The following is a 24,436-nucleotide window of genomic DNA, read 5'->3' as shown; positions in this document are numbered from 1 at the left end:
CCCAGCTCGCCCTGGCCCCCGCCTCCCGGACAGGCCAGCCGGGCCCCCTGCCCTTCCCTCCCCCTTCCTCCCTCCCGCCCGCGGCTCCCGCCCCGACCCCAGGCTCCCGGGCTCCCGGGCTCGGCGGCGGGCAACTAACCTGAATCAAAGAAAACAAGGAGAATCTGGACCGCGTCCTCCATTAGTGACGCCGGATGGGGATGGGTCCCCTTTTGGAAGGGGACTCCGGGGACGGGTCGCGGCGGGTGGGCTTCTTCGGCTTGCAGCGGCGCTGCTGCTTCTTCTCCTTTGGCTCCTCGGACTCTTCGGGGTCCCTCGGATCCTTGTCCTCGGGCTTGGGCTCGGGCTCCTCCCCCTCCCTGGGGTTCTGGGGCTCCTGAGTGCTGGGCTGCGCGCGACTCGGGGAGGCGTCGGGGCTCCGCAATCTTAGAGCGTGCAGACGCTCGGTGAGAGATTGGCCGAAGCTGCTGTGCTTGGGCACCACGGGGCCGCGCTCGTCTTCTGGCTCGGTCTCGGGCTCAGTGGCGGGGGCGGTCTCAGGCTCGGTCTCGAAGTCGGTCTCGGATTCGATTTCAGACTCGGTCTCGGTCTCGGTCTCAGATTCGTAGTCAAACTCTTCCTCGTACTCTAGGCACTCGGGGAGGGACAGCTCGAGGTCGGCCTCCTCGTGCTCGTGGTCCGACTCGGGGGGCTCGGGGAACACCTGGGCGCCGGAGCGGTGGTGGGCGTTAAGGAAGCTCCGGCGCTGCTGGGCGGCCGCGCGCTGCTGGGCGCGGGCGTTGGAGGTGGCGAGGGCGCGGAGGAGCGCGATGGAGCAGGAGAGCCAGAGGAGCGCGGTGGCTGCCCGGCGGCCGATGGGTGGGCACAGATCGTTGTAGTTGTGGCGAGCTCGGCGCCACTGCTGAGCCCGGGACCTACGATCCATTCTCTTAGGCGCACACCGAGAAGACCACCCGCCCTCTGGCTCTGCAGAGCGGGGCTCCGATGCGCATTGGCTGCTAGAGCCGACGGAGGTGCACCCCACGAGGTGAGAAGCTGGGTCCGGAGGTCCCAGCCCCACCTCGCTGTGAGGGGGGAAGAAAAGGAAGCACCTACCTTCCTGATCACTCAACTTTCTAAAGCTCCGCGCCTCTGCTTGCCTGTCTGAGCAAGAAGGGATGGGTAAGGGGAGAAAAAGTCTTCCTCCTCCGGGGCTCCTCTCTCTAAGTCTCAGACTCTGCGGCCTAAGACCCGGGAGAGGTGCCTCCGCTGGTCCTCTCGCCTGGGAGAGGAAAGAGGAGACTGAGGCGGGAGGGACGCGGCGGAGAGGTTCTGCAAAGTTGCGCGCCCGGACTTCTGCCGGGCATGTGCAGTAGGGAGGCGGGGGCGCCTCCCCGCGAGCTGCGCCGTGGCGCCGAGCCCGTGGCGCAGACCCTAGTGGGCCGGCAGGTGGCAGGAGGGAACCTTGTTTGAAACGATTTGGGCGACTTGGGCGAATCGAGGGGCGGGGGGGCCTGGCGGGTGCCAAGGAGCAAAACAAGTGAGCCAGCTAGCCACAGGTTAGGGTACTCGGGCAGCCGGGCATGGGTCCGGTTCTCCGTGGGGTCCATACACCTTCCCAACTCCAGGATTATCGGTAAAACAAGCCAAAAGACCAGACCGCAAAATCGCAGATACTCGGCGGAATGAAACGGGGGTCTGTGCATGGGTATTAATGATCCAGCCCCGGGCGAGTTCCAGGGGTTTAATAGTTTGAGGATGGTAACCTCAGGCAGTCATTAATCACGAAACCACCTTTGGCAGATCCCTTATAGTGACTGTAATTAGAGCGTTTCCGAAAAATATCCCCCGCACCCCCCTGTAGTCTCAATTGGCTAATTACCTCGTGGACAAGTAAGCATCGTTCCTAGGAAGGGCCCCACAGACAGGGTGATGGTTTGCAAGTCCACAGACCCATCGGTGGACTGCCATGAGCTCTAGCTGAGAACATGTGCTGCTGGAAGACAGACTCTTAATTAGCTGGAACCACTAGTTAAGGCAAATCTTGCCTGCCCTGATATTCAGTAGGTACAGCCCATTCTCTACCCCTGTGGGGCGCTGCAGGCCGGTTAGCCATCAAGGAAATCTCACGGGGTACCCCTTAAAGCGCTTTCATTTCATACACAGATAGGTTTTCAACAAAGCTAGTTCATTCAGTGAATATTTATTCAGTGCCTGGCACATGCCAAGCCCTGTTCCAGGTGCTGAAGGTGAAGTTAAAAATGAAGAAAAGAAACTTACATTAAGGAAAGCCCATTTAGGACTAATCTGCTGTTAATCAGAGTGTTAAACCACTCCGAATTCCTCCTTGCCCACCAATATTTAATCCGTCTTTAATGCTCTGAGAAAACTATTGGGTCCATCAGAGCATTAGGGTTAGGTGATGTGGCTAGATGTTCCAAGACCATGCTGAACCCCGGAGGCTGAAAGGTTGGAGGAAATTAGTACCTCTCTTTCTCAGCCCTGGAAAATCAAATGAGCTCCATGTCCTCCTGAAGGGGATCCCTGGAGTGATCTTAGCTCAGGGAAGCATGGTCCTCGGAAAGCTCTTGAGTTCTATCTATAACCTGACTGCTGCTTCTGGGTTGTATATGACGCCTTCCCTGTTAGAGTATGGAGTGGCCCTTTTGCCATGGTGGCAAGTCCAAAGGTAGTTGCCTAATCCAGAGCCACACCGTCTTCCTAGAATTCTTGGACATGTCAATAAAGTTGCTCCACTTGGAACACATGGGGGTTTTTTGTCTTTGAGTCAACATGGGGGAAATCTGGAGAGGCATGCCCTCACAATTCTGCTTTCCTTTTTGAGGTCACCTACCAGGCTTTTGCTCCTGGTACCCCCTTCTTGGAGGCTAAAGAGTCCTGTGCCTACAGCCATTACCTGGCATGGTGGAACTTGTCCTCATACCTTCAACACCATGCTTACATGCAGCTGTCAAAACCAGAGTGTAGACCAGACCTTAGCAAGATTCTAGCAACTGCTTTCGATGTGCTGAGGGTTTATTTTTTTATTTCTGCATCTTGGCTGTGGATGTTCTTGAATGTTCCTGACTTGGCTTCTTGGCTGTGTCTGTCTTTCCTCTTGTGTTCTTTTGAGTTCTTTTGTGGCATTAAAATACTGATTGGTCTAAGAAAGTAGGGTTGATTTGGCAAACCCCATAAAAGGACAAATGTCTGTATTCTAGTTGTGCCTACTGTCACACTTTGCAAAGGAACTGAAAGGGTCTCCTCACAAGAGCCTGGTTCCAGTCATCATGTGATTATTAGTAGGGGGCACTGGATGGGCTGTTGGGTCCTGCATACTTCAAATCCATATCTCTCTGCCTCCATCAAGGAGGGACATCTCTGAAGGTTTTGCTCACATTGACCCACCTGCTTTATTTCTTTCAATTAGCACAGCCCCACTGACAGTGCATGGAGCATAAAGACGTCGTTCAAGGGATTTTCAAGGCACGCTGGGGAAAAAAATCAGGAATATGTGGGTGCTGGTGAATGCCCTTTCAATGGAGACGAATGCCAGCTGTCAGCAACAAGGTGGATTATGATTCTTTAGTGTTCATAAGAAAGTACTTCGTTTTTCAGAAGGAGTGCTTTATGCCTATAATGGAGATGGCAGCCCCGAGCTGATCCACTAATATAGATACACCGAGATTGCCTGCATTATTAACAAATGTGCATTACATAATACGTACTTTTGGACTAGATTCTGCATTAGTAATGCACTTTCTTTGCAAGATGCATTTTAATCAGCAAATGAACATTTAACAAAACACTGCATTTTAGAGCCCTGGTCCTGTATAGTTACACATACATTTTGGTGAACATTCCGCATAGTCTCCGGGAGGAGCAGCAGGACCACACTGAAATACTGCTCCATCTCGCACTTAGGGCCGAGGTCGAGCAAATGGATCTGTGCAGAAAATGCTGTTTAAAATGCATTACGTGCACGACTTTAAAAAGTGCTTGCTGCAGAGTGAATTTCAAAAAGGAGCAAGTGGGTGATGAACAACCTCGGGTTGTTAGCAGCTAAGGAACAAGGGGCTCTGTCTGTCTGCCGGTAAATAAAGTATGGTCATATGTCACCTTTGGGCTTTGCCAGAGGGAGGCTCCCGAACCTGTTGGACAGGAAAGTGCACTTCCCAGTTCATCTGAGCATCATACAATAAGGTTCTGATTGGGATGAATTGTGAAGAATATTGTCTTCAGCCCCTTAAAGGATTGTCCTGTGGAACAGGCATTGAGATGTATTTTACGTGGCTCCAGAGGGCAAAATTATAACCTATGGGTAGTAGTTACAACAGGCAGATTTCAGCTGAACCCAAGGAAGAATATTCTAACAATTAGGGCTCTGAAATGGAATGGCTGTCAGGAGGCAGTTGGCTCTTTGTCAGAAGCGGTGTTAAATCAAAGGACAGATGAGCACATATTGGAGATGTTTTCCGTGGGACTCATGAGCCAGGCCGAGTTGGAACTCGATGCGCGCCAAAATTCTTTTCAACTCAGATTCTGATTCCATGAAAGGCATTTGGAGACCTTGGGAGAGGGGCTGGGGGCTCTATTGATGGACATGCCCTTCCGACTCTGCTTCTATTTTAGAAGCATTTGAAAGTGCAAGCGGCTCAGTGACAGGAAGGAATGTTTGGGTGGCAGTTTCAGGACATGAGCAAACAGGTGTATGCAGAGGGAACCAGCAGGGCTGCTGTGCGGCTTCTATAATCGGGCTCAGGCTCGGAGGCACTTTGTTCCATAGCCCTCTTGTCAGAGCAAAGAAATTTGTCAAGTCCGTCTAGTAATTCTTTTTTTTTTTTTTAAAGATTTTATTTATTCATTCATGAGACACACACACACACACAGAGAAGCAGAGGCACAGAACAGGGGGAGAAGCAGGCTCCATACAGGGAGCCCGATGTGGGACTCGATCCCGGGACTCCAGGGTCAGGCCCTGGGCCGAAGGCAGGTGCTAAACCGCTGAGCCACCCAGGGATCCCCTGTCTATTAATTCTATCGGTCCTTGCCTCCCCTCCCAGAGCTGTCTTGGAAATTAGGAATGAAATTGGCTATTTAGCCATCAGGAGTTGAGTCACTTGTGTGAGCAGGACGCTGTCGCAGGCGCTGTGGGGGGGCATGGCAGTAACAGAATGAACTGCAGCTCCCCCTCCGACATGCGTGTCAGCGCGAAGTGCCCCCAATTCTACAAAGTGGGCTGCCAACCAGTGCCAAATAGTGAACCCTACAGTATTGGGGAAGTGCTGATACAGTCAGGGGAAGTTCATCTGTGGGGGGAGGTTTCTGGAAAAAGATGTGGTGGTGTTTTTTTTTTTTCCCCCCTGGCCTGACTTTTTAGATTTTTTTGTTTTTTTAAAAGTTCTGTGGTGAGAAGATCGCTGTGCTGGTCTCTCTGAGAGAGACCAAGAGGAATCCCATGAGTTCTCAAAAGGCTTGACAGACTATTGTCATGGGTTCCCCTAGACACCAACACAGTTTCCAAGATGAGACACGAGATAAAAGACTGGTTCTGCTCTGCCAGGTGAGTGGGTATAATCACCCTTGAACGTATTTTTTGGACAATCATTGAAAAGGACTATTTTTCGAGATGGAGAGCTTTTCAAACTTTCTTTTGGGTAGAAATGAATTCAGGGAGCTTGAAGTATTCCCCACCCCTGACTGTGGCAATCAGCCAGAAAGCCTCAGCCCTACTGAGAATTTGGCACTGTACGTCCCACTTGCCCCCAGGTCTGGGTACAGTACAAGAGCATTTGGCTCAATTCTCTGGGGCGTTATTTTGCTGTTACTCAGACTGCACTGATCCGGGTTGGCTCTCACCAGTAGAAATAGTGACAGGCCCAAACTCCTGGTTCTGTGATTTTGGGGGAATGCCATCTCGAGCTAAAAGCAAATGATAGGGTGAAATAATCACCTATTTGACATGGCCGGATGCTGTCCAGGCCACTGTTGGGATTATAATACTCTATTTGTGCCCTGTGGACAGAGCTGCTGGGAGTTGTCTTCTCGAGAATGGCCTTTCTTTCCCTTGGGTTTGGGTTCTACCAGTGTTCTCTCATCCATCCAGCACCCACTCACCTACCTGCCTACCTACGTACCCACCTCTGCCACAGGTGGAGCACTTTCTAGGCTCCTAATCCAACAGGAAGTGTCTGGTAGCTCCCTTATTTAGGCAAAGCGTACACTTGGGCACACAGGTCCTCCTTGGGCATGGTGCCTCCTTTTCTCTGCTTCTGCTCTAGCTGTCAGCTTTCATGTGGTCCCTGGTTGACAGCCTGGACTCTGGCCATTTGCCTGGCCTTGTCCTACAGAAATTAGGACTAGGTTCTCTTCCATCTGCCTGCCCTCAACTTACACTTGAGCTTGCCTGGTTCTTTCCCATGGCCCGCTGAGACATTGGTGTCCCAAGATGCCCACAGCCCCTGTGATTCTAGTGTCTGATGTCCCCGCTGCCCTGCATACCAGCTTCCTCCTGGAGATGGGCTGCTGATCGCAGAGGACTCCGCTATCAGGAATGTCCTCTGGCTTGTGCTTTTAGCTCGTGTCCAGCTCTCCTGGGCATCCAGCCTTTACCTCCAGCCACCAGCACTGACAGAGAGCCTCAAAGTTGTTTTTCTCTCATCTGCTGAGAAAGTGACTCACCCCTTCAGATTTGGTGGGGGAGTGAGCAAACGAGCAACGCACCCAGAGGGGAGAAACTCTGCCTGGTGTCATGGTTCAGGCTCATGCTCACAGAAACCCTTTCAGCTCGAGCTCTTCAAAATATGATTAGACCAATTTTACATGTCTAGTCACTGAGGCTCTGGTAGATTGGGACTGTTTCTATACGTGCAAAGTGAAGTGGGGAATTGGGGCAATTATCTTCAGGCAAATGGCTCTGGGCTCTGTAATCAGTCCGGCCTGGTAACGGGGGAAATCAGCCTCATTCACTGTAACGCTGCTCTGAGTTAAAGAGGATTCTAGGTATTTGTTTGTTATTTGAGCTGGGCTTTGTTTTTCTAAAAGGCAGTCTGGTGAAGCTGCATCCCACCCTGCACAGATGTTAGGGCACGTGGCTTTTGGTGGCAGGGCACTGTTGACCAGTCAGACGTGGGGGACAGTGATATGGATCTGTATGTAATCAGCAGTTCACCTGACCACCTCTGCTTCCGGTGGAAGTAGCTCTGGGCTCGCCTGTCTTTTCTCCACACCCCTTCCCTCCTCAGGATCCATAAGGATCCTGAGACATGGGCCAGGTGATTGACAGGGTCATCCCTATGCCCGGACCATCCAGGTTCCAGCGGGGCCCACGGTCAGACATGGACTATGCATGCTACAGAAAACATCGTGAAACTAGACTAACACAACAGAAATGAACAAAATCGGAAATGAAAACTCATCAATAGGCTGGCCATGGCTTTCCCCTCTTCCACTCATGGTTTTGGCTAAACATCATTGTAAATTGGGGGTTTTCCCTTTACTGGTCTAGAAATACGCTCACAAAACACCATCACTTCCCTCCGAGCTCTTCACTCATAGAGCAAGAGAAGACTCCTGTTTTTCCAAAGCACAGAGGTCTGGTTTTGTTTTGAGGCAAGTGCGGACTTCAATCATAATTGCCCTTGAGGACAGTCCTTGCCATTAGGAAGCCAACCAGCGGGTAAGCTGGCCGCGTGGGGCCTGCTGGGGGACGCCGGGCATGGGCCCTGGCCAGGGAGCCCTGGTGGGAGATTCTTGCCTGTCCACTGCCCATGTCTCCTTCACCTACACTGGTGCTCACAGAGAACAAGAGGATCTAATTAACAAGCACCCCAGCAAGGACGCTGTGGGTCTTGAGATGACCATGGGGAAATAAACAGAGGAGGCAGAAAGGTGTTTTTTTTTTAGACTGTCAGACAACTTCATCTTTGTCACTTGGAAATTGCCTGATGTTTAGTTAAAGCTAAAACTTCCTTTCCATATTTGAGATAAGAGGGTCTTGAAAAACCTCAGGCCAGACTATTGTGACATTAGGTGGCTTGTGTATTTTTTGTTTATTGATAGCTACTTTATTCCTGCTGCGTTTGTTAAATCGTAATGTCTTTCTCCATTGTTTTACCCTGATTGATTTACAGCCTTAATGATCATCACTTTATACTATATTTTAAGATCTACTGGGGCAAATGCCTTCTTATTGGATATTATCTCAGAACCCTCTGATAGTTTTGTGCACTTATTTTCCTATAGAATTTAAGAACCACTTTTATCAAGTTCTGTAATGACCTTGGTGATCTTTTGACTGGAATTCCATTCAATCTATAAATTAAGTTGGGAAATACAGTCATCGTTTCTGCGTTTAGCCTTGAGCCCCAGTATGATCTCACTCTTCATTTACTTGAGTTTCTATCTCTCCCATTAAGGATTTGTGTTTTCATTATATAATGTCCACGTATCATATGTAGAGTTTGGTATGTGAAAATATATCATGTATTTCCCAAGTATTTGATACTTTTGTTGCTATTATGAATGGGCTCTCTCTTTTCATTTTATTTGCAGGCTGTTTACTGTGCGTTTATAGGAATGGTATTGATTTTTGTGCATTTTTCTCATATTCTGTGACTTTTAGAATTGGTTGGTTTATGAGGCAACCAGCAGCCTGCTCAAGCAAATACTCAATGAAGGTTGAAGAGGATTTTGTCGAAGGGATTCCTACATAAGAGAGAGAGGTGAACAACGTCAGTGGTCACTAAATGCAAACCCGCGGTGAAGTGTGAAAAATTAAAGACGATGGGGTGGGTTTTTCATCAGGCTCAAGTTATTCAGAGAAGGGACTTTTTTTTTTAAAGATTTTATTTTTAATGGATCTTTACTCCCAACATGGGGCTTGAACTTAATAACTCTGAGATCAACTCCACCAACTGAGCCAGCCAGGCACCCCAGGGACTATTCTTGACCACGGAGCCTGCAGAAGCTTCCCTCCTATTAGTATGTCAGTGTCACCCCCTTTTGAATCAAACAGATAGTAATGTGAGGTTTTTGTTTTAAGATTTTAGAGGTTTTTTTTCTTTAGAGCTTCACAAAATGTTTTTCATTTTTTAAAAATGATTTTACTTATATTAAAAAAATAAATTGGCTGCCCCAGATTGGCATCTCACATTTCTTTTGAAATTTTAGTGTTGTCTGAAATCTCTGAATCAGGGACTTCCACCTCATTGTCCTCTTGACAAGTGGTACAGTTTGTGATATTTGGTAATTCTGGGCTTCTCTTTTTATTTAAAAATAAGTTTGGGTTATTCTTTTATATTCTTCTGGTTAGTCACGTCATTTCATTAGATTGTGATGTTTTATGTCTTCTTTCATCCTTTTCTAGTCTCCTCACCCTCCCTGGTGCCTCCACATGCTGTCTGACAGCATATGGCAAAGAAGAGCCCTTATTCCTTTATGAAACAAGGGAATGGGAGGAGGGGGAACCTCGCTGTGTTTCTTTTTTTAAGGGATTTTCTCTTAATGTCCTTTCTCTGAGTGTATTTGGGTGGCTTCTAAGAGGAAGCAAGATGGCATCTAATAAGAGGGACTCAGTAGAAAGGCTGAGAAGTGTGAGAGGTGAGAAGCCAGTGTTGGAACCAGATGGACCCAGATGTGCATCTTATATATTCTGCTTCATAGCTGACCAGTGGCATCACCTGTCTGGACTTCCATCTCCTCCATTGCAGGAAAGGTCTTCCAAGGGTCCAAAAAACTCTCCCTTCCAGGGTTATGGAGAGCATCAAATGAGGAAAGAAATAGAAAGTGCCCAGCAAGGGTCTAGAACAGGTGAACTCTGAACCAGTAGTTTGGCTGATGGCAGCTCTCAGTGATGGTGGTGAAGTTTGTGATGTGAGTGGTGGTTGGGATGATGTAGTGACGATGATGCTGGTGCTGGTGGTGGTGCTGGTGACGGTGGTGAATGTGATGGTGGTAGTGGTGGTGATGGTGGGTTTTGTTTCCAGTTCTCTCATAGTGGCTTCCTGATGAAGGTCTTAGGAGCGGTGGTTTGATGTACAGAAGTGCACGGAATACTTGCTGTGGGCCATGCACTGTGCTAGGCACCAGGAATGTGTTGGTGAGCTAAACCAGCCTCTTGTCTCTCTACTCTTTATTCGGCGGGGGATCTGGAAATAATGAATCATCACGCTAAGGAGAGTCTCGTTACAACCTGAGCTAAGGGCACTGGAAAAGAAACTTTTTACAGAGCGTACAGCAGAGGAAGCTGCCCTAGATCTGGGCATGTCAGGGAATACTTTCCTGGGGAAGTGATATGTGCACACTTGAGCTGTGAACTGAAGGATGAGCATGTGGCAGCGGCAGGGGTGGCCCGGGTCCAAGCGCAGGAATAGCGTGTTTGCAGGCCCTCTGCTGGAAGGGACTGGATGGATGAGGGGAACTGGCAGAAAGTCAGCAGAACCTGGGGGACAGAGTGAAGTGAGTCGGGGAGGTGGCCCCAGGGCTGGGGCCTCCTTGACCCAGCAGAACAGAATGCGGTCTTGGGTCTCCACCACCCTTAGGACGGTGGGAAGCCCTTGTCCTGGTGGCTGGGAGGTGCCACGATCAAGTTGTCTGTGACAAAACTCTCTCTGGCTGGGGGCTGGGGGTAGAATTTGGAGGCAAGCCAGAGATGGTGGGAGTAGTTGGGTCTGGGGAAGGTCATTCTAGAAATACAAAACTGGTGGCAGTGAGAGTGACCTCGAGAGTCGTTGTTGGGGACATCAGCTGACAGCTTGGCGGCAGCGTGGAGTCAGGGAGTGGGCTGTGTGAGGGGGGACACGCAGCTGGAACTGGAAGGGATAGTGGCTACCTTCCACTGAGCACGGGAAGGGCGGGGGGTGTGGAGCGCAGGGGGCTGGTGGACCTCAAGTCCTGCCGAGCCTTGTGGGGCGAGTTCTGCCCCTGGCCCATTGAGTTAGAGGCGCCTTGCATGGCCTGCGAGAAGGAATCTACTAGGCCAAAGGGTAGGATCCTCCATAGTTGGATGGAGGGGCTGTGGCGATAGCCGGGAGCCTAGTGGGAAAGCCCGGGGACGACAGGGCCCCGGAGTTGAGTTTACAGCTCCACGTGGGGCGGGAGCCCTCAAAGATCGGGTTCTTCTGCCCTGCTGCTGTCCCCGTGCGCCGCCCCGAGCCGAGGGTCTTCGCGGGGGGATGGAACATGAACCCCGCGCTCAGATGTCAGCCCCCTTGATAGCAGATCTATTTTTTGTCAGCATCCAAACGGACAATGTGCAGCTTTGCATTCTTTTCTTGATCACGTTAGAACTGACATTCTGCTGGCTTCTTGTTAGAGAAAGAGCAGGTCGAGAGCTGGCTGGACGTGGCTCGGAAGCTCGAAATAGAACTATACCATGGCCTCGCTGCTCTGGCCTGGCAGGGTCCCCGCGGCAGCCGAGGACGACTTGGGCAAGGTGAGAGCCAAGAGCACTCGGTAGCACTCTTTTCCTGCCGGTTATTCAAAAATCCAGCCAAGGCCCAAAGCGCCAGCTGTTACTTGAAGCCAGTCCCCGGGATATGGGGGAGTAGGTACAAGAAAGGCACACCCGTTTCCCTCAGAGACCCTTTTGTGAGATGCCTACTCTGAAAGCTGTGATGTCCTAGCAGCGTCTCCTCTCCGTTATGGCAAAAAATACAGCACTGCGTTACGTATGGCGGGCATGAATTAGATACGTTCCATAAATTCGGTGATACTGACCGAGGCTTAAGCCTAGAGTCTGCTTTAGTGGCCCTCGTCCAGCCGCAGCCTCCGTAGCCCACCCCTCACGTTCCCCCGAGGGACCAGCTTCACACAGAATGACCTATTTCCATAGAAAACGTCTTCCTTCCACCCTTCCAGGCCCCACATCCAGTGTGGGCCCCGAACCTGTGACCCCAAGGTCAAGTGTCAGACGCTTAACCCACTGAGCCGTCCGAGTGCCCTCAAAAAGTGTCTTTTTTTTTTTTTTTAAAGACAAGTAGTGACTTTGCAGCCTTTTCATTTGGCAGCGTTATCTTGCAGACCCTCGTATGTCGGTTCACATAAGATCTCTGTGGTTCTTTTTAATCGTCGCCCCATCGGCTGTGGTCCCAGTAAAGGACTGTCAATAGCCGTTTTTCCTGTTGATGTGTATTTTTGCTGTTTCGACTTGGTGCCCCGTCCTGGCACATACTTCTGCACACATTTACTAGGGTTCTCTAGGGTCAGTCCTAAGGGAGGTCACAGGTAGACACAGCGCTTTGCCTTGGTGGCCCTTTAGCCCGAGGCTACCAGGCAGCATGTGTCTGACCCTCACCTTCTCGGCACCCAGTTGCTCTGGCCAGGAGGGCAGTGGCACCAGTGCTGTACCCAGACCCCCACATGGTCTGAGGGGCATGACCTTGGCTCTGACCGGTCAGGAAGAAGAGTGAAACTTTAATGAACTACATTTCAGAGACCTGCCGCCCAGAGGAGTGGGGGGAGACCTGGCCTAGAGGCGGCCGGGGCACAGGCTGTGCACTCAGCTTCTTCCAAGTTCTGGTGAAGGGCAGCGTGCCTTTGGGGAGGCAGCATTGACAAACCGTTCTTGCTGGCGATCCCTCGAGAACTCTGAGCTGCGCTCTGGTCTTCTGATCATTTTGAACCCGCGTGGTAGGCCTCCCTGCCTAATCCCCCATCTAGGCAGTTTAAATTGGGAATGGTCACAATGGAAAGAATGCTCTCCAGCCTTCGAGATCGGGGGACCCTGTCCCCCACTCCCCTCCCTGCCCTGCTCTTTGCAGGCTAGACGAGTTAGTCATGGTGTATAACCAGGGTTACTGTGTAATTTGTCATCCAGCTGGGACGTTTTTGAGTGTGGAAGGCCGTGTTAACTGGAGGGGTTTCTGGGATGACAGGGGTAATGTAGGGCTTTCCTGCAGACCGGGTTGTACGGGCTGCCTAGCTTTTCCTCAATAGTAACGTTAATTTGTTATCCATAATGTAACATTGTAGGGAGATATATATCTACAAAGTTAATGAAATAATATGATTGACATTAATATTATGTTTAGTAGGTTTAAAAGAGTAACTTCCCATTTCCAACTAGATTTATTTATTTATTTATTTATTTATTTATTTATTTATTTTTCCAACTAGTTTTAAAATAGACTTCTGTCTGAAGAGAGAAAGGTCTGCTCTTAGGAGCACCTGTTACATTGGGTGAACTATCAGCGTGAAAAGGGAAGTTTGCTCGTCTGTGTTTCTGAAGTCATCGTGGAAACGTAAAGAAGGAAAAGAGCAAACTTGGGAGAAAGAAAACACTAACTTGACCTTTCATGTGGGTTCCTGACCTGAGAGCTGGTGCGTGACCACCGGCCTAGGGGCTCCGCTCAGCATCAGCGGTGGGGACTCTGGGCTCCTTCTTTCCCGTCTCATGCACCCGGATGGGACAGAGAAGACTGGAGGTGGCTGGCCTGTGGTGTGGATGGAATGTGGTCAGAACTTTCAGAGCTCAGAAGCACTATACAAGTTAGAAAAAATTTTACAGTCCCTTAGAAATAATTGAGATTTTTGCTCAAACTTCAATTATTTCCATACCAGCTGGATGAGTTTTGCCATATTCCCGCACTATAGCTGCACTTAATGGTTTTCTTTAAATCAACTTGTTGTATCTGTGTAAATGAATTTAGTTTTAAAGGAAAATTCTACCGTTACTGCTTCGCTTCTGGCTAAGAATTTTTTAAATACTTGAGAAGATAAATCCAAAGCTCAGTTGGCCCTTGGCCCATTGGGGTTATCCTGGGCACCAGGTTCGGTTGGTCCAGTGCAGCACTGTCTTCTCCCCGGCAGACGGCGAGGAGCTGAGTCTGCTCATCCCCTTCAGGAGGTACTGGTGTGGACCCGAGAAAAGATGTCATGACAGGTGACAGCACATTCTGGTCTCCCTCGCCAACAGATATGTACCATCAAGGGGGGACAAATTAGATTTTGACCCCAGTATCTAATGAGGCAACTCTTAGCTGAGGAGTGCTGGGAAGGCCTCTGGTTCCAACCAGCTGAAGCCTGTTGAGTTTGCACAGGACTAAATTACTTGGGGCATATTTTCTTTCCATGACATTTGCCTTCTAATAATAAATCGACAGATGTAGTTGTCTTGATCTGCCTTTACCATGACATTTGCCGTCACTTCACATGTTTTTGTTTGCAGACGCAGCCAAGAAACAGGCTTATCAGTGAGGCTTTAACCCGTGCCCTTGGCCTCAGCAGAGCTCTGTCCCAAACAACAGGAGCGTGAGCTCAGGCACCTTCTCTACTTCCTGCTGGCACGTCTTGCAGGGCCCACCCACACCCCCTTTGAGCTGAGGCCTCTTCTCTCATGCTGGGCTTTTCTGGGGATTTGGGTGGGGGTAGGTGGGTCTTTCTCCCATCATGCACTTGGTTCTTGATTGGATGCCAGAAAATGCCAGAAAAGAGCCTGTGCCTAAAAATACACCCTCAGAAGTGTGGTAGGATATGCTTTTCATACGGGTCAAAAGCCAGCAAAACTAAGCCAGTATATACATGATAGAAGAAACACATTCACAGAAAGCAGAAAGCCTATGATAAACTAGAGATTTGTTACTGTGTTGCTGTGGCGGCGAAGGTGGGTGAGGGCAGGCGAGAAAGGCGTTCTAGTAGATGAGGTTACCGGCTGTGTCTTGCTTGGGTTGGCTCGTTGTGTATTTTTAAATACTAAATTTAAAAAAGTATGTGTTGAGGCTGTCTCCATGGGTCAATGGAATGGGACAGTTGAAACAAATCCAGGGCATTTGGGGAGGAGACCCGTTGTGCTGTGGCCAAAAGGAGGTCGTTTTCAGGCGGGGCAGTTGCTGACCGGCACACCAGGGCTCTCTGCTCACGTCTCTTTCTTTTGTACACGTTGAGAAGTGTCCCAGAAGGGTTCCTAGCACACGTGAGGTTCTCCGTGATTTGTTGATTTGTTTTTTCACATGTATGTTGTGAGTATTTTTGAGTGTGTTCAGATTTTGTTGAATTTTTGTTGAGTCTTTTTTTACATGTTGAAGCTTAACCTTGTTAGGGAAGTTTGCCAGCACACAGAGGTGGAGACGAGACCCTGGGGCCCCAGCACAGCTGTGCTAGCCCATCAGCTCTTGCTCCCTCTTTCACCCCTACTCCTTTGGGTAGCTTTATTAAGGCATGTCCCAGAAATCATACCATTTCACTCTGCTCTTTCTGGGCTCTTTTGGGCTCTGTTGAAGCCACCTTCTTTCCGTTAAGAAGAGCAAGTCACGTAACTGCCCCTGCTTTTCCCTCCTCCTCTCCATGAGACACTTAGTCACTACACAGATCTGGGGCACCCTTGAGAGGGGAGTAGACTCTAATCCCTATGAGCCCCAGGAGATCCTGGGGCTCCCACCCGTCTTCTGGATCCCTTTTTCAAGGCCCCCAAATCGGTCACTGGAGATGTTTTCCCAGTTCCCGAAACAACATAGACACATTTTCAGTGACCAGGCAAATTTCAGCAATGCTCTTTCTAAAAGAATGCACATTTGGAACGTACAGAGCCCAAATCAGTGTGATGTCAGTTGTCACTGTCCGTGTGGAAAGATTTTGCCACGGCCAGCTGCTGGGCCTCTTGGCGCTATATTAATAGCAGAGCCATGGGGCCCAGTGGGGTGGGAAGCCAGGGAGGGCAGGGACAGCTGTGGCGGACATCACACCATGCTCCAGGCATGTGCTCCCGTGTCCTGGGCACACAGATGGCCCACACCTTGCCCTGCCGCTCAAAGCCCCCCGGGCCCACGCCTGTCTTCTCCTTGTAGGGGCAGGAATGGGCTCCAGCGGATGGTACACTTGACGGAGGAGCCAAATTAAGATTGGCGTGATTGGAATAGAGGGTTCGGGTGGCCCGATGTTCTGGGTCAACTTACGCTTTTACTGGAAGCACGGGCATGTGCGGGCCGAATGAGGCAGTGGTATTTAAACAGCTGGGGGTATTGGGTTCTATATGCCAAGGCTGGACAGATATTTTTAAATGTCACAGGCCAAATGGAAGCTCCGTTGGCAGCAGGATAGAGGGGCAGGGGGATTTGGAGGACACTGCATTACCATGGCTAGATATGGTCAGGAGAGCTGGGAAGGATTAGTGCCTGGGAAGGAGCCCAGCATGTGCAGTTCGGTGAAGAGGTAGCAGGAGGGTCATTTGAGTAAGCGGTAGGCGGCGGCGGGCGGGGGCGGGGGCGGATGGAAACGTGGGGAAACGCCAAGGACAAGTGTGGAGCCCAGAGGTCAGCGGGGTTGAGCCCCCTCGCTCGCAGGGACGGCCCCGGGGCGCAAGCCTTGTGGGTGAGGTCCCTGGTTCTGGTGTCACGCAGAACCGAGCGCCAACCTCAGCCCCCCGCTGTCGGCCCCGCGCCCCTGGGGGCGCCTCGATGGCCTGCCCGGTCGGTCTCCTGGTTTACGAGGAAGGAACCAAGGCTCTGCGCCCTTAAACTAGATGAGCAGCACCTGACGCCCAGAAATAAGTCCCGAAACGGTGGCCGCTATTACTACCGGTAAAAACTGATGTCGGGGAAAGCCGCCCTTCTGGAAGGGAGTTGGAAACCGCCCCGCACGCCGATCCCGCCCAGAAACGGCTTGTGCTTCAACCGCACACGACAGTCTTCCTAAGTCTCCATCATGGTAGCTGCCAGTGTTTAGGTATTAGGAGATATTACCAAAACTCGGAGGGTGGACTTCTCCTGGCCCACTCCCGGGAGCCTCTAGCCGCCCGGGGCCCTGTCCACAGGCGGCCGTCGCTGAGGGGCGGCCGCCCCCTGTCGGGGAGCCGAGGACCGCCACCGCGCTGGCCGCCACCTGGCCTCGTCACTCATCTCTGAGCAGGGCCTGGCCTCTGTAGGCATTTGCACTTGCTCTCCGTGCAGTGAAGTGGACCTATTATTATCTCCGAAGGGGCGAGGGCTGTCGGAATTAGCCACCCAACTGCTGGCTGGGGCCTCCTTGACTTTGCCATGACATTGATCTTGGGAGACCTGGGCTCATGGGAGAGCGCGGAGTGGCCCGGCCTGGGAAGGGGGCAACGAGCTCTCACGAGGGCCTCTGGCAGGCCCCTGGAGGCGGCTCGGCTGCCGGTTTCCCTCCCTGTGGCCCCTCGGTAACCTGAGTAGGAACACCACAGGGTTAGGGCGGTTTCTGTGGCCACGCCAGCATCCGTGCGGCTCTGGGCCTCTCAGCCACGAGGATGGGCTTTTGGAGGCCTGGGGAGGCCGGAGCGGGTCTGGAACCTGGATGTGGCTTCCAGAGCGGAGGAGGAAGGCAGGAGGGTGGGGGGTGGTGCTCAGGGGGCTCTTGGGGCTCTTGACTGGGGGCAGGCGGCCCTCAACTTAACCCCCGTGGCTGCGCAGAACCTCCTGTTTATCCAGGCCCCTGGGAAGAACCCGAGGCAGCCGTGGTGCGGCTGGGCCGTCGGGGCCCCGGTGTGAGGGCTGGGGAGACCACTCCTCTTCTGAAGAACCACGTCTTCTGTGGGAGAGACGCACACAACCAGCCTCACGCTCGGGAAGCCCCGCTCCTGACTTGTTTGCTCCTTTATTGGGTATGTCTCGTGGTGCCTCCCACATCCAAGGCATTAGGGAAATACAGTAATTTATACAATCTTCATAGCAACTTCACCGGGAAACTGAGGCGCCCGGGTCAGATAGCCTGTGCAAGGCCATACAGCTGGACAGTGTGGAGTCAGGATTCTAACTCCAGAGCCCACCTTCTGAACCGCTGCTTAGGGATGGGAGGGGGGAGCTCCAGGGAGGAGTCTGAGGTGGTGCTGGGGCTGAGTCAGGAGCCCCCGTGTCCCCGTGTGTCGTGTGTCGTGTCCCCGTGTGTCGTGTGTCGCACACTAGGGGAAGGGCTTGGGGTGGGAAGAGCTGGTTGCAGGAGTGAGAAGGAGGGGATGGGCTGGACCAGGGCCAGGGTCTGAATCCACCACCTCTAGCGCCCTCTCTGCTACTGTGTAAGAGGCATTGCCAGAGGCAAGAGGAGCAGCTGGGAGACCAGCTGGTCCAGAGGCCTGGCTGGTCCCGTCAGTGGGGATGGTCAGCGGGGATGATGAGTATGTTTGGGATGCATTTGGAGGCTCACAGCGCTTGCCTAAGGATGTGCTAGCGGTGAGAGGTCAATTTGATTTGAACAGAGCTGAGCTGGGGTAGCTGGGGTCTGATTTCCTGATGTGGTCCAGTCTGAAGGAGGCTTTCACTCTGAGGCCTGTTTCTTGACAGCGTAGAGGAGGGTAGGGTCCCTGTTACTTCTGGAATGTTTGTCAGCCTACGGTCAGAGCTGGTTCCTTCCAGCCTGGAGCAGACATGGCCTTGGGGCAAGGTGGCCTTGGAGCACTGACTGGGGTGTGGGATGTGACTATTAGAGTGTGGGCAGGCTGAGGGCAGAGGCCAGTGTGTGCATGGTGATCCGATTTCCAGCAGTGCCTTCCCTCTCACCTGCACTTCTGGAAGGAGCAGTAGGACCTGTACATGTGGAGTTCCAGAGACTCCCCATTTTCACTCTCAGGTAGGGGAGGACAGTGAGCCTTGAGAGGTCAGTGCCTGAAGCCACGCCTCACGTCCCATGAAAATGGTCAACTAAGTGGGTGTGTGGGTGACCATTGCTCACTGTGGGTGCACTGTGAAGAGGTCTTCTGGACAGCCCCATGTTGGCTTGGAGCCCTGCCCTTGGTCTTCCTCTCTTTGGGTGATCGATGTTCCCAGGGGCTGGGACCGTGCCACAAAGTGCCCCAGTTCCTCACCACTAGGTGGCGCAGCTGCAGTAATGATGTCGACTGCTCTCCATGCCCCTTTCTCAGGAGAGTCCCTGGGGTGGGGGTTCCTATGGTCCCCTTGGCCCAGGGGACCTCTCGGACCTGCTCTGGACCTGGCCATGTGGTCTCAGATAAGTGGTGGCACCTGCATGTGTTTCCTTGCCTGGAATGCCAGTTGGGTACAGAGATGATGGGTTTCCATTGGCGCAGTCATTCGATGGTGAACGAGGCCACGAATTCAACTGCCTTGTGTCTTCTTGGGTTCCCTAGCCTCTGTCCCTGCTTGAAAAGATCAACAGGCCCGCCAAGTTCTGTCTCCTTCCTCTTGCCAACCAGAAAGATTTGAGAGAAGGTTTGACTTGAAATCTTGACTCCTTGTGCTTTGCTCTTGGCTGGCCGAGGCTCTGGAGTCAACTGTGGGTGGATGATCTAAGATCATCACACAGGAAGGCCTTGGAGAATGTGGCTCGCGGCTGATTTCGTGAACCACCCGTTCTCTCTCATCAGAAAAGGGGCCACGTTTCCAAAACCATTGCTGCTTCTCTCTCAGATTGACAAGAGACAATAGTCTAGAGATTGCCTGTAAATATAAGTTGCTCTGATGGCTCTTCTGGCCACTGGAGGAAAGATCAAGTAGAAAAGCCCCCTGAATGTGACCTTGGGGGTTGTGTGCATGTGTGTCTGTGTGTCTGGCTTTGTTTATCCTGTTAACCCTTCCCCTTTTCTGCTTTCTTTCTAACCCAAATCTATTTGCTCTCGGGTGTCCTTGGAACCTCCAGCAACAGTGTCCCCTTTGAAACTCCAGCACCATTGAGCCTTGTTAATGCCACCTCCTTGATTTGACATCTTAATGCTTCAGACTCTTCTCCATGGGCGTTTACCCTTTGCTCTCTGAAGGAAAGGTCAACTAAAAACATAGATTTGTGTGAACAAGGTCTTAGGAGATAAAGACTGATCTTTGCCTTCTACCGGAACCCAGCCATTCTTAAGGGTTTCTAAGGCATGTTCTCTGCAAATGTCGGTTGGGAGTTGAGTCATTTGTAGCTTTGAGCACAGGCCGGGCGGTGGCCCCTTACAGACGCCGAGTCAGAGCTCACTTTGGGTTCGCCACCGGGCTTCTGTAAGATGGCTTGATTAATTCACAGTGGCAACCCCACCACCCAAAGCCTCCTGAAATGAGAGGATTTACTGTACCAGTTTACTGCCAAGCCATATCAGGTGAAAGCAGGGAACTCCAGACCATCTGTTGTTAAAAAAAAAAAAAATTAATAACGGAACATCCATAGAGCAAACACTTTGTACTGCTGCATAATAAATGTGGAATGCAGTGACCTTGGTTGGGGTGGCCATGGGCCTGTCTCCCCACTACCTGCTTGTCTGGGGCGCCAGGCTGTTAGGTCTGTGGTCTTCTGCCCCCCGAGGAGAAGGTCCCACTCAGACGTCCTCTTCCTGATCCGGTTGCCGTCGTCATTTTCTCACTATCTCCTCTCGGCCGCAGCGAATGTTCTAGGCAGAACGTTCAGGCTCCCGTTGACACTCCTCACCCTCCAGTGCCATCAGCCTAGAACCACCCAAGTCAGCGGTGGGGGTGAGCCCTGGAGCAGGACGCGGGGCACACGGTGGGCTGAGGGCGGAGGGCAGGCTGTGCTCCCGTGGTTTTGCACCACCAGGAAGGACCAGCCTCCTGCTTCCCCAGGAGTGAACTGACAGCTCCTTTTTGATTTGCAGCTTTTGTTCAGAACGAGGCAGGGGTTCGCCGTGGTGGCAACCCTCAAGTTAGGCCATTGTTCATAGACTCTTCTCCTGGGGCCCCGCACAGAACAGCGTCGTGAGCACGCACCCGCTGCTCAAATCAAGGTGGCGACAGAACCTTCAGGGAGAAGCCTTCAGAAGATGAACTGCTGAGGCCGGCTGTCAGCGCGTGAGGCCGAGACAGAGCCGTGATGAAGTTCCTCTCCGTGGTGCTCAGAGCCTGCCGCCAAGGCCCCTGCAAACCCACGTTCAAAGGCCGTTTCTTCAAAGTCAACAGTGCTGCCTTTGAACTGGGATGGGGAGCGGGCGGTCGGAAGGCAGGCTTCGATGTGCATGTTTGAGTGGAGTGCATGAGGTTCGTGGTGGCATTAGCCCTTGGGGGGCAGAGAGGGGCCACCGGTGTCCTGTGCCGTCTCTGTCCACCTGGGGCCACCAGAGGTCCCCGTGCAGGGCCGGGCCAGGAGGGGTGATAATGAAGATGAAGGGCTCTTCCGGAGGGCACCCCCCAATCCTGTTGTGCTGGATTCAGAGGGTTGGGTGGAGGCTTTCCTGAAGGGCTGGAGGAGCGCTGCGCCCACGGGCTGGGCTGTACTGTCAGGAGGCGGGACATGGGGAGCCTGCCCCCCAACCAGCGAGTCCCCCACGTGGTGGCCTGTCCTACTGTTGTTCTGCCCCAAGCCTCCTGTGGCTACCTGCAGTACAGCCCACCCTCTGAGCTTGGCCTTGACCACCAGCATTGCCCCCAAATGCCCCCAAATGTTCCATACGCTGTTCAGCCCACAGTTGCCTGAAGACCTGCACCTGGGCCTGCTCTTCCTCTCTTGGGGGCCAGAGGGGTCTTTCTCACCCTGGCTTCCCACCTGCAGGGAGCCCCCTGCCACCCAGCTCTCACGGCCCCCATCATCCCTGTCATTTTGCTGGTAATGTTTGCTGCCCCCTATTCTAGTCCGAGAGCTTGTGGGATGGGGGCCAGAGCTGTCCTGAGGATTACTACGTTCACCAGCCTGGTCCTCTCCCAAGGTGTGCAGTGGGTGCCTAACGAATACCTGAGCTTGAGTAGGGTAGACGTCTATCTCTTTGTTCGTTCTCCATAGAGCCCTCCCTGCTCGCCTCGCACCCATGGCTCCCTCGTCTTTTCTCTGGTTCCCTGGAGCTCGTGGCTGCTGCTCTAGGGGCTCCGCAGGGAGCGTGATGCCCGGGTACCCCCCGTCCTCTCCCACGGTCACAGGTGGCTCTCTTCCTCCGTGGCACTTACCATAGCGTAGAACTTACTTTCCTAATGCCTGGCTCCCCCCCACCCCCAGACTGAACCCCCGAGGGCAGGGCCTGTCTTTGTCACACACTTGGAACGAAGCAGGCAGCTGGATGGACCGCGCCGAAAAAGTCAGACCCTTGGGACATGAAAAAGGCAATTGAAGGAGTGTCCCAAGTGCCGGGCGGCTTCCTGACAGTGCTCGGGACACTCGGGCCGCGGGCACTATGAGAGGCCGAGAGAGGAACGAAGGACAGGGCCTCTGCTCCCAGAGTGCAGCTGCGGGGGAGGCTCAGCATCAGCAGCTCTGGAGCCCGCGTCTCAGGGTGGGGGGTGGGGGTGGGTAATGGGCCTAATGGTCCAGTTCTGGGGCCAGGCACCCCCACCCACTCCCCATCGCCAGCACAGCTGTAATGCCAACCACCACCTGCTTCTCTCGCCTGTAGCTTTTCCTCCTGTCCCCAGCGAAGACCACACGCCCGTCCTTGCCAAGGCCAGCCTTCCTTCCTCGTGGCTTCTGCCCACTGTGGCCTCCTCCTCCCTGCCACCTGTTCAGCCGTGGGCACGCCGGCCCTGCCGAGCTGCACAGGAGAAGCAGGAGTCCCTTCGAGGCGTTCCCTCCGTGGGAAGTGGAAGGCTATACAGGAGAACTAGGAATTAGGTAGCATGTTAGTGTTCTGTGTACCTGCACTCGGGCGGAGCAGGAGGACAGGCTGCAGGTTTAATCTGGGGACCCCACGCTCCCCACCCTGTGTCCAGGCCCAGGGCTTCACCTTCCACATCACTGATATTGAGGCTGGCCACACCCTGGGCCTCTGCCCCCACCAGATGCCAGTGGCCGCCCCTCTGCCCATCTCCAGACATCACCTGGTGTCCTGGGAGGGATCCCACACCCCACTGGGAGACTACAGTTAAGAGACTTACCTAAGTTTTACCTTGACCTGATGGGAAGAAATAAATCAGGACAAAAAAATGTTTCACATACCGTCTGCTCTGGACTCGATCCTCCTGCCCCAGGGTAGCTGAGATGTGAAGTCTGTGCCCTTCCGCGGGTCCTGGTGTTGGAGGGCCTTTGATCCGACATTGCAGAAATAGCTCTAGATCAGTGTGCATCGTGTGCACAATACACAGACGGATTTCCCAGCTCTGCTCGGGGCCCTGGGAAGCCCTGGAAGCAGGGGCACCCCAGCAGCCGCAGCCGTGCCCCACCTCAGACTTGGTCTCCGATGCCAGTATCTGGTGGAAGGAACCAGCCTCCTTGTTACAAGAGCTTCTTCCTGGGCTGAGGCGAGGACTGTGATGAGCCTGGAGCCCAGAGTCATGGCAGAAAGTAAGGATGTGCTCAAAAACCAAAATGAGGGCCTGGCAAGGGACACAGGAGCCACCCAGAGTGCTCCCAGGGACCCAGAGTGGAACCATTCAACTCACAGGCTAGTCCGGGATTAGGATTCAGTCTACACTGTTGTAGATAACTGAATAAATAGAGGAATGCATGTGAGAGACAAATCTCTTGTATGGAGAATTGCAAAGAATTCATATAAAAGCCCCTTTAGAAGCGGGGACACAACTACCCACCCCTTCAGTCTGGGCAATGCTCGGGGTCTTGATTCCAGAGCACAGCGGAGAACCTTGGCTGAGGGGAGCACTGCACAGCAGCCGGGGCTGAGGTTCACTTCTCCCATTGACTGTTGGTCGGGAACACAGACCCAGGTAGGGCATGATGAGTAGCCTCCACGTCCAAGAGTCCCTTCTGAACCCATCATCCCAATAATCCAAGTATAAACCCAACCCTGGGGACGTCCTACCAGCACTCCTCAGGATGGTCAAGGTCGTTAAAACAAGGGAAATCCGAGAAACTCCAAGCCAAGAAGAGACCTAACAGTAAAATGTAATGTGTCCAGGAATGGATCCTGCAACAGAAAATAAAGGGCTTTTGGTGAAACCTGAGTAACACCTGGAGTTGAGTTAATAATGTATCAGTATTGGCTCAGTCACCGTGGCAAATTAGCCCAGCAATGTAACAATAGTAGGAACTGGGTGCTGGGTGCACAGAAACTCTGGACTCTCTTGGTAACTTTTCTGTAGATCTAAAACGATTTTAAAATAAAAAGCTTTTTTTAAAAATATAGGCACGTGTGGCCCAGTCTCATGAGAAATAGAAACTGAGGCACCAGGCCTTCCTGGATGCAGGTCAGCACCACAGAGAGAGAACTAAAGTAAAATCGCACCCTCTCCCATACCCACGTGGGCTCTGGATGCCCCGTCACCCCCCATCCTCATCTCTCTTCTGTGCCCTGACTCACAGCATTGTGTATTTACAGTGTAAGGGGTTCCTCTTCTGCCTGAATGCAGGCTGCACAGTATGGGGGCGCTGCTCTACTCTGCCCACTGGTGTCCCTGCATGTCCTAGGACGCTGGCACCAGCAGGTGCACAGCCAGCATCAGGAAGAAGAGACAAGAGAGGACGGTCCCTTATGTGGGGGTGACTGGACAGGAGAGAGGAAGTTGGCCCGGATACCTGGTGAGGGAGATGAGCTGGGGCCCTGGCTGGGACCAGCGGGGCAGTGGGTAGGTCAGAGGGGTGGTGCTGAGCCCGAGGTAGGTCACAGGAGGGGGGTGGGTGGGGTCTCTTGCCCGGAAGCCCTAATACTCCAGCGTGTGCACCAGGACCTCCCGGGAAAGGCCCAGGC

At 52.7% G+C, this 24,436-nt stretch overlaps 1 long non-coding RNA gene across 4 annotated transcripts in view; it reads left to right on the top strand.

Moving 5' to 3' along the window:
• LOC102153173 overlaps positions 1-23,872 on the top strand; it is a 34,059-nt gene extending 10,187 nt beyond the window's left edge. For all 4 annotated transcript variants that reach the window (XR_005378063.1, XR_005378062.1, XR_005378064.1 and 1 more), the window contains one exon: positions 20,471-23,872. This is a non-coding gene — a long non-coding RNA (uncharacterized LOC102153173). The remainder of the gene's footprint in view (positions 1-20,470) is intronic.
• Positions 23,873-24,436: the final 564 nt, after the last annotated feature.

The sequence above is a fragment of the Canis lupus genome, chromosome 24 (genome assembly GCF_011100685.1).
Source record: "Canis lupus familiaris isolate Mischka breed German Shepherd chromosome 24, alternate assembly UU_Cfam_GSD_1.0, whole genome shotgun sequence".
Classification (NCBI taxonomy): domain Eukaryota; kingdom Metazoa; phylum Chordata; class Mammalia; order Carnivora; family Canidae; genus Canis; species Canis lupus.
Note: the sequence above shows the minus strand (reverse complement) of the source record. Positions and strands in the feature narration are given on the sequence as shown.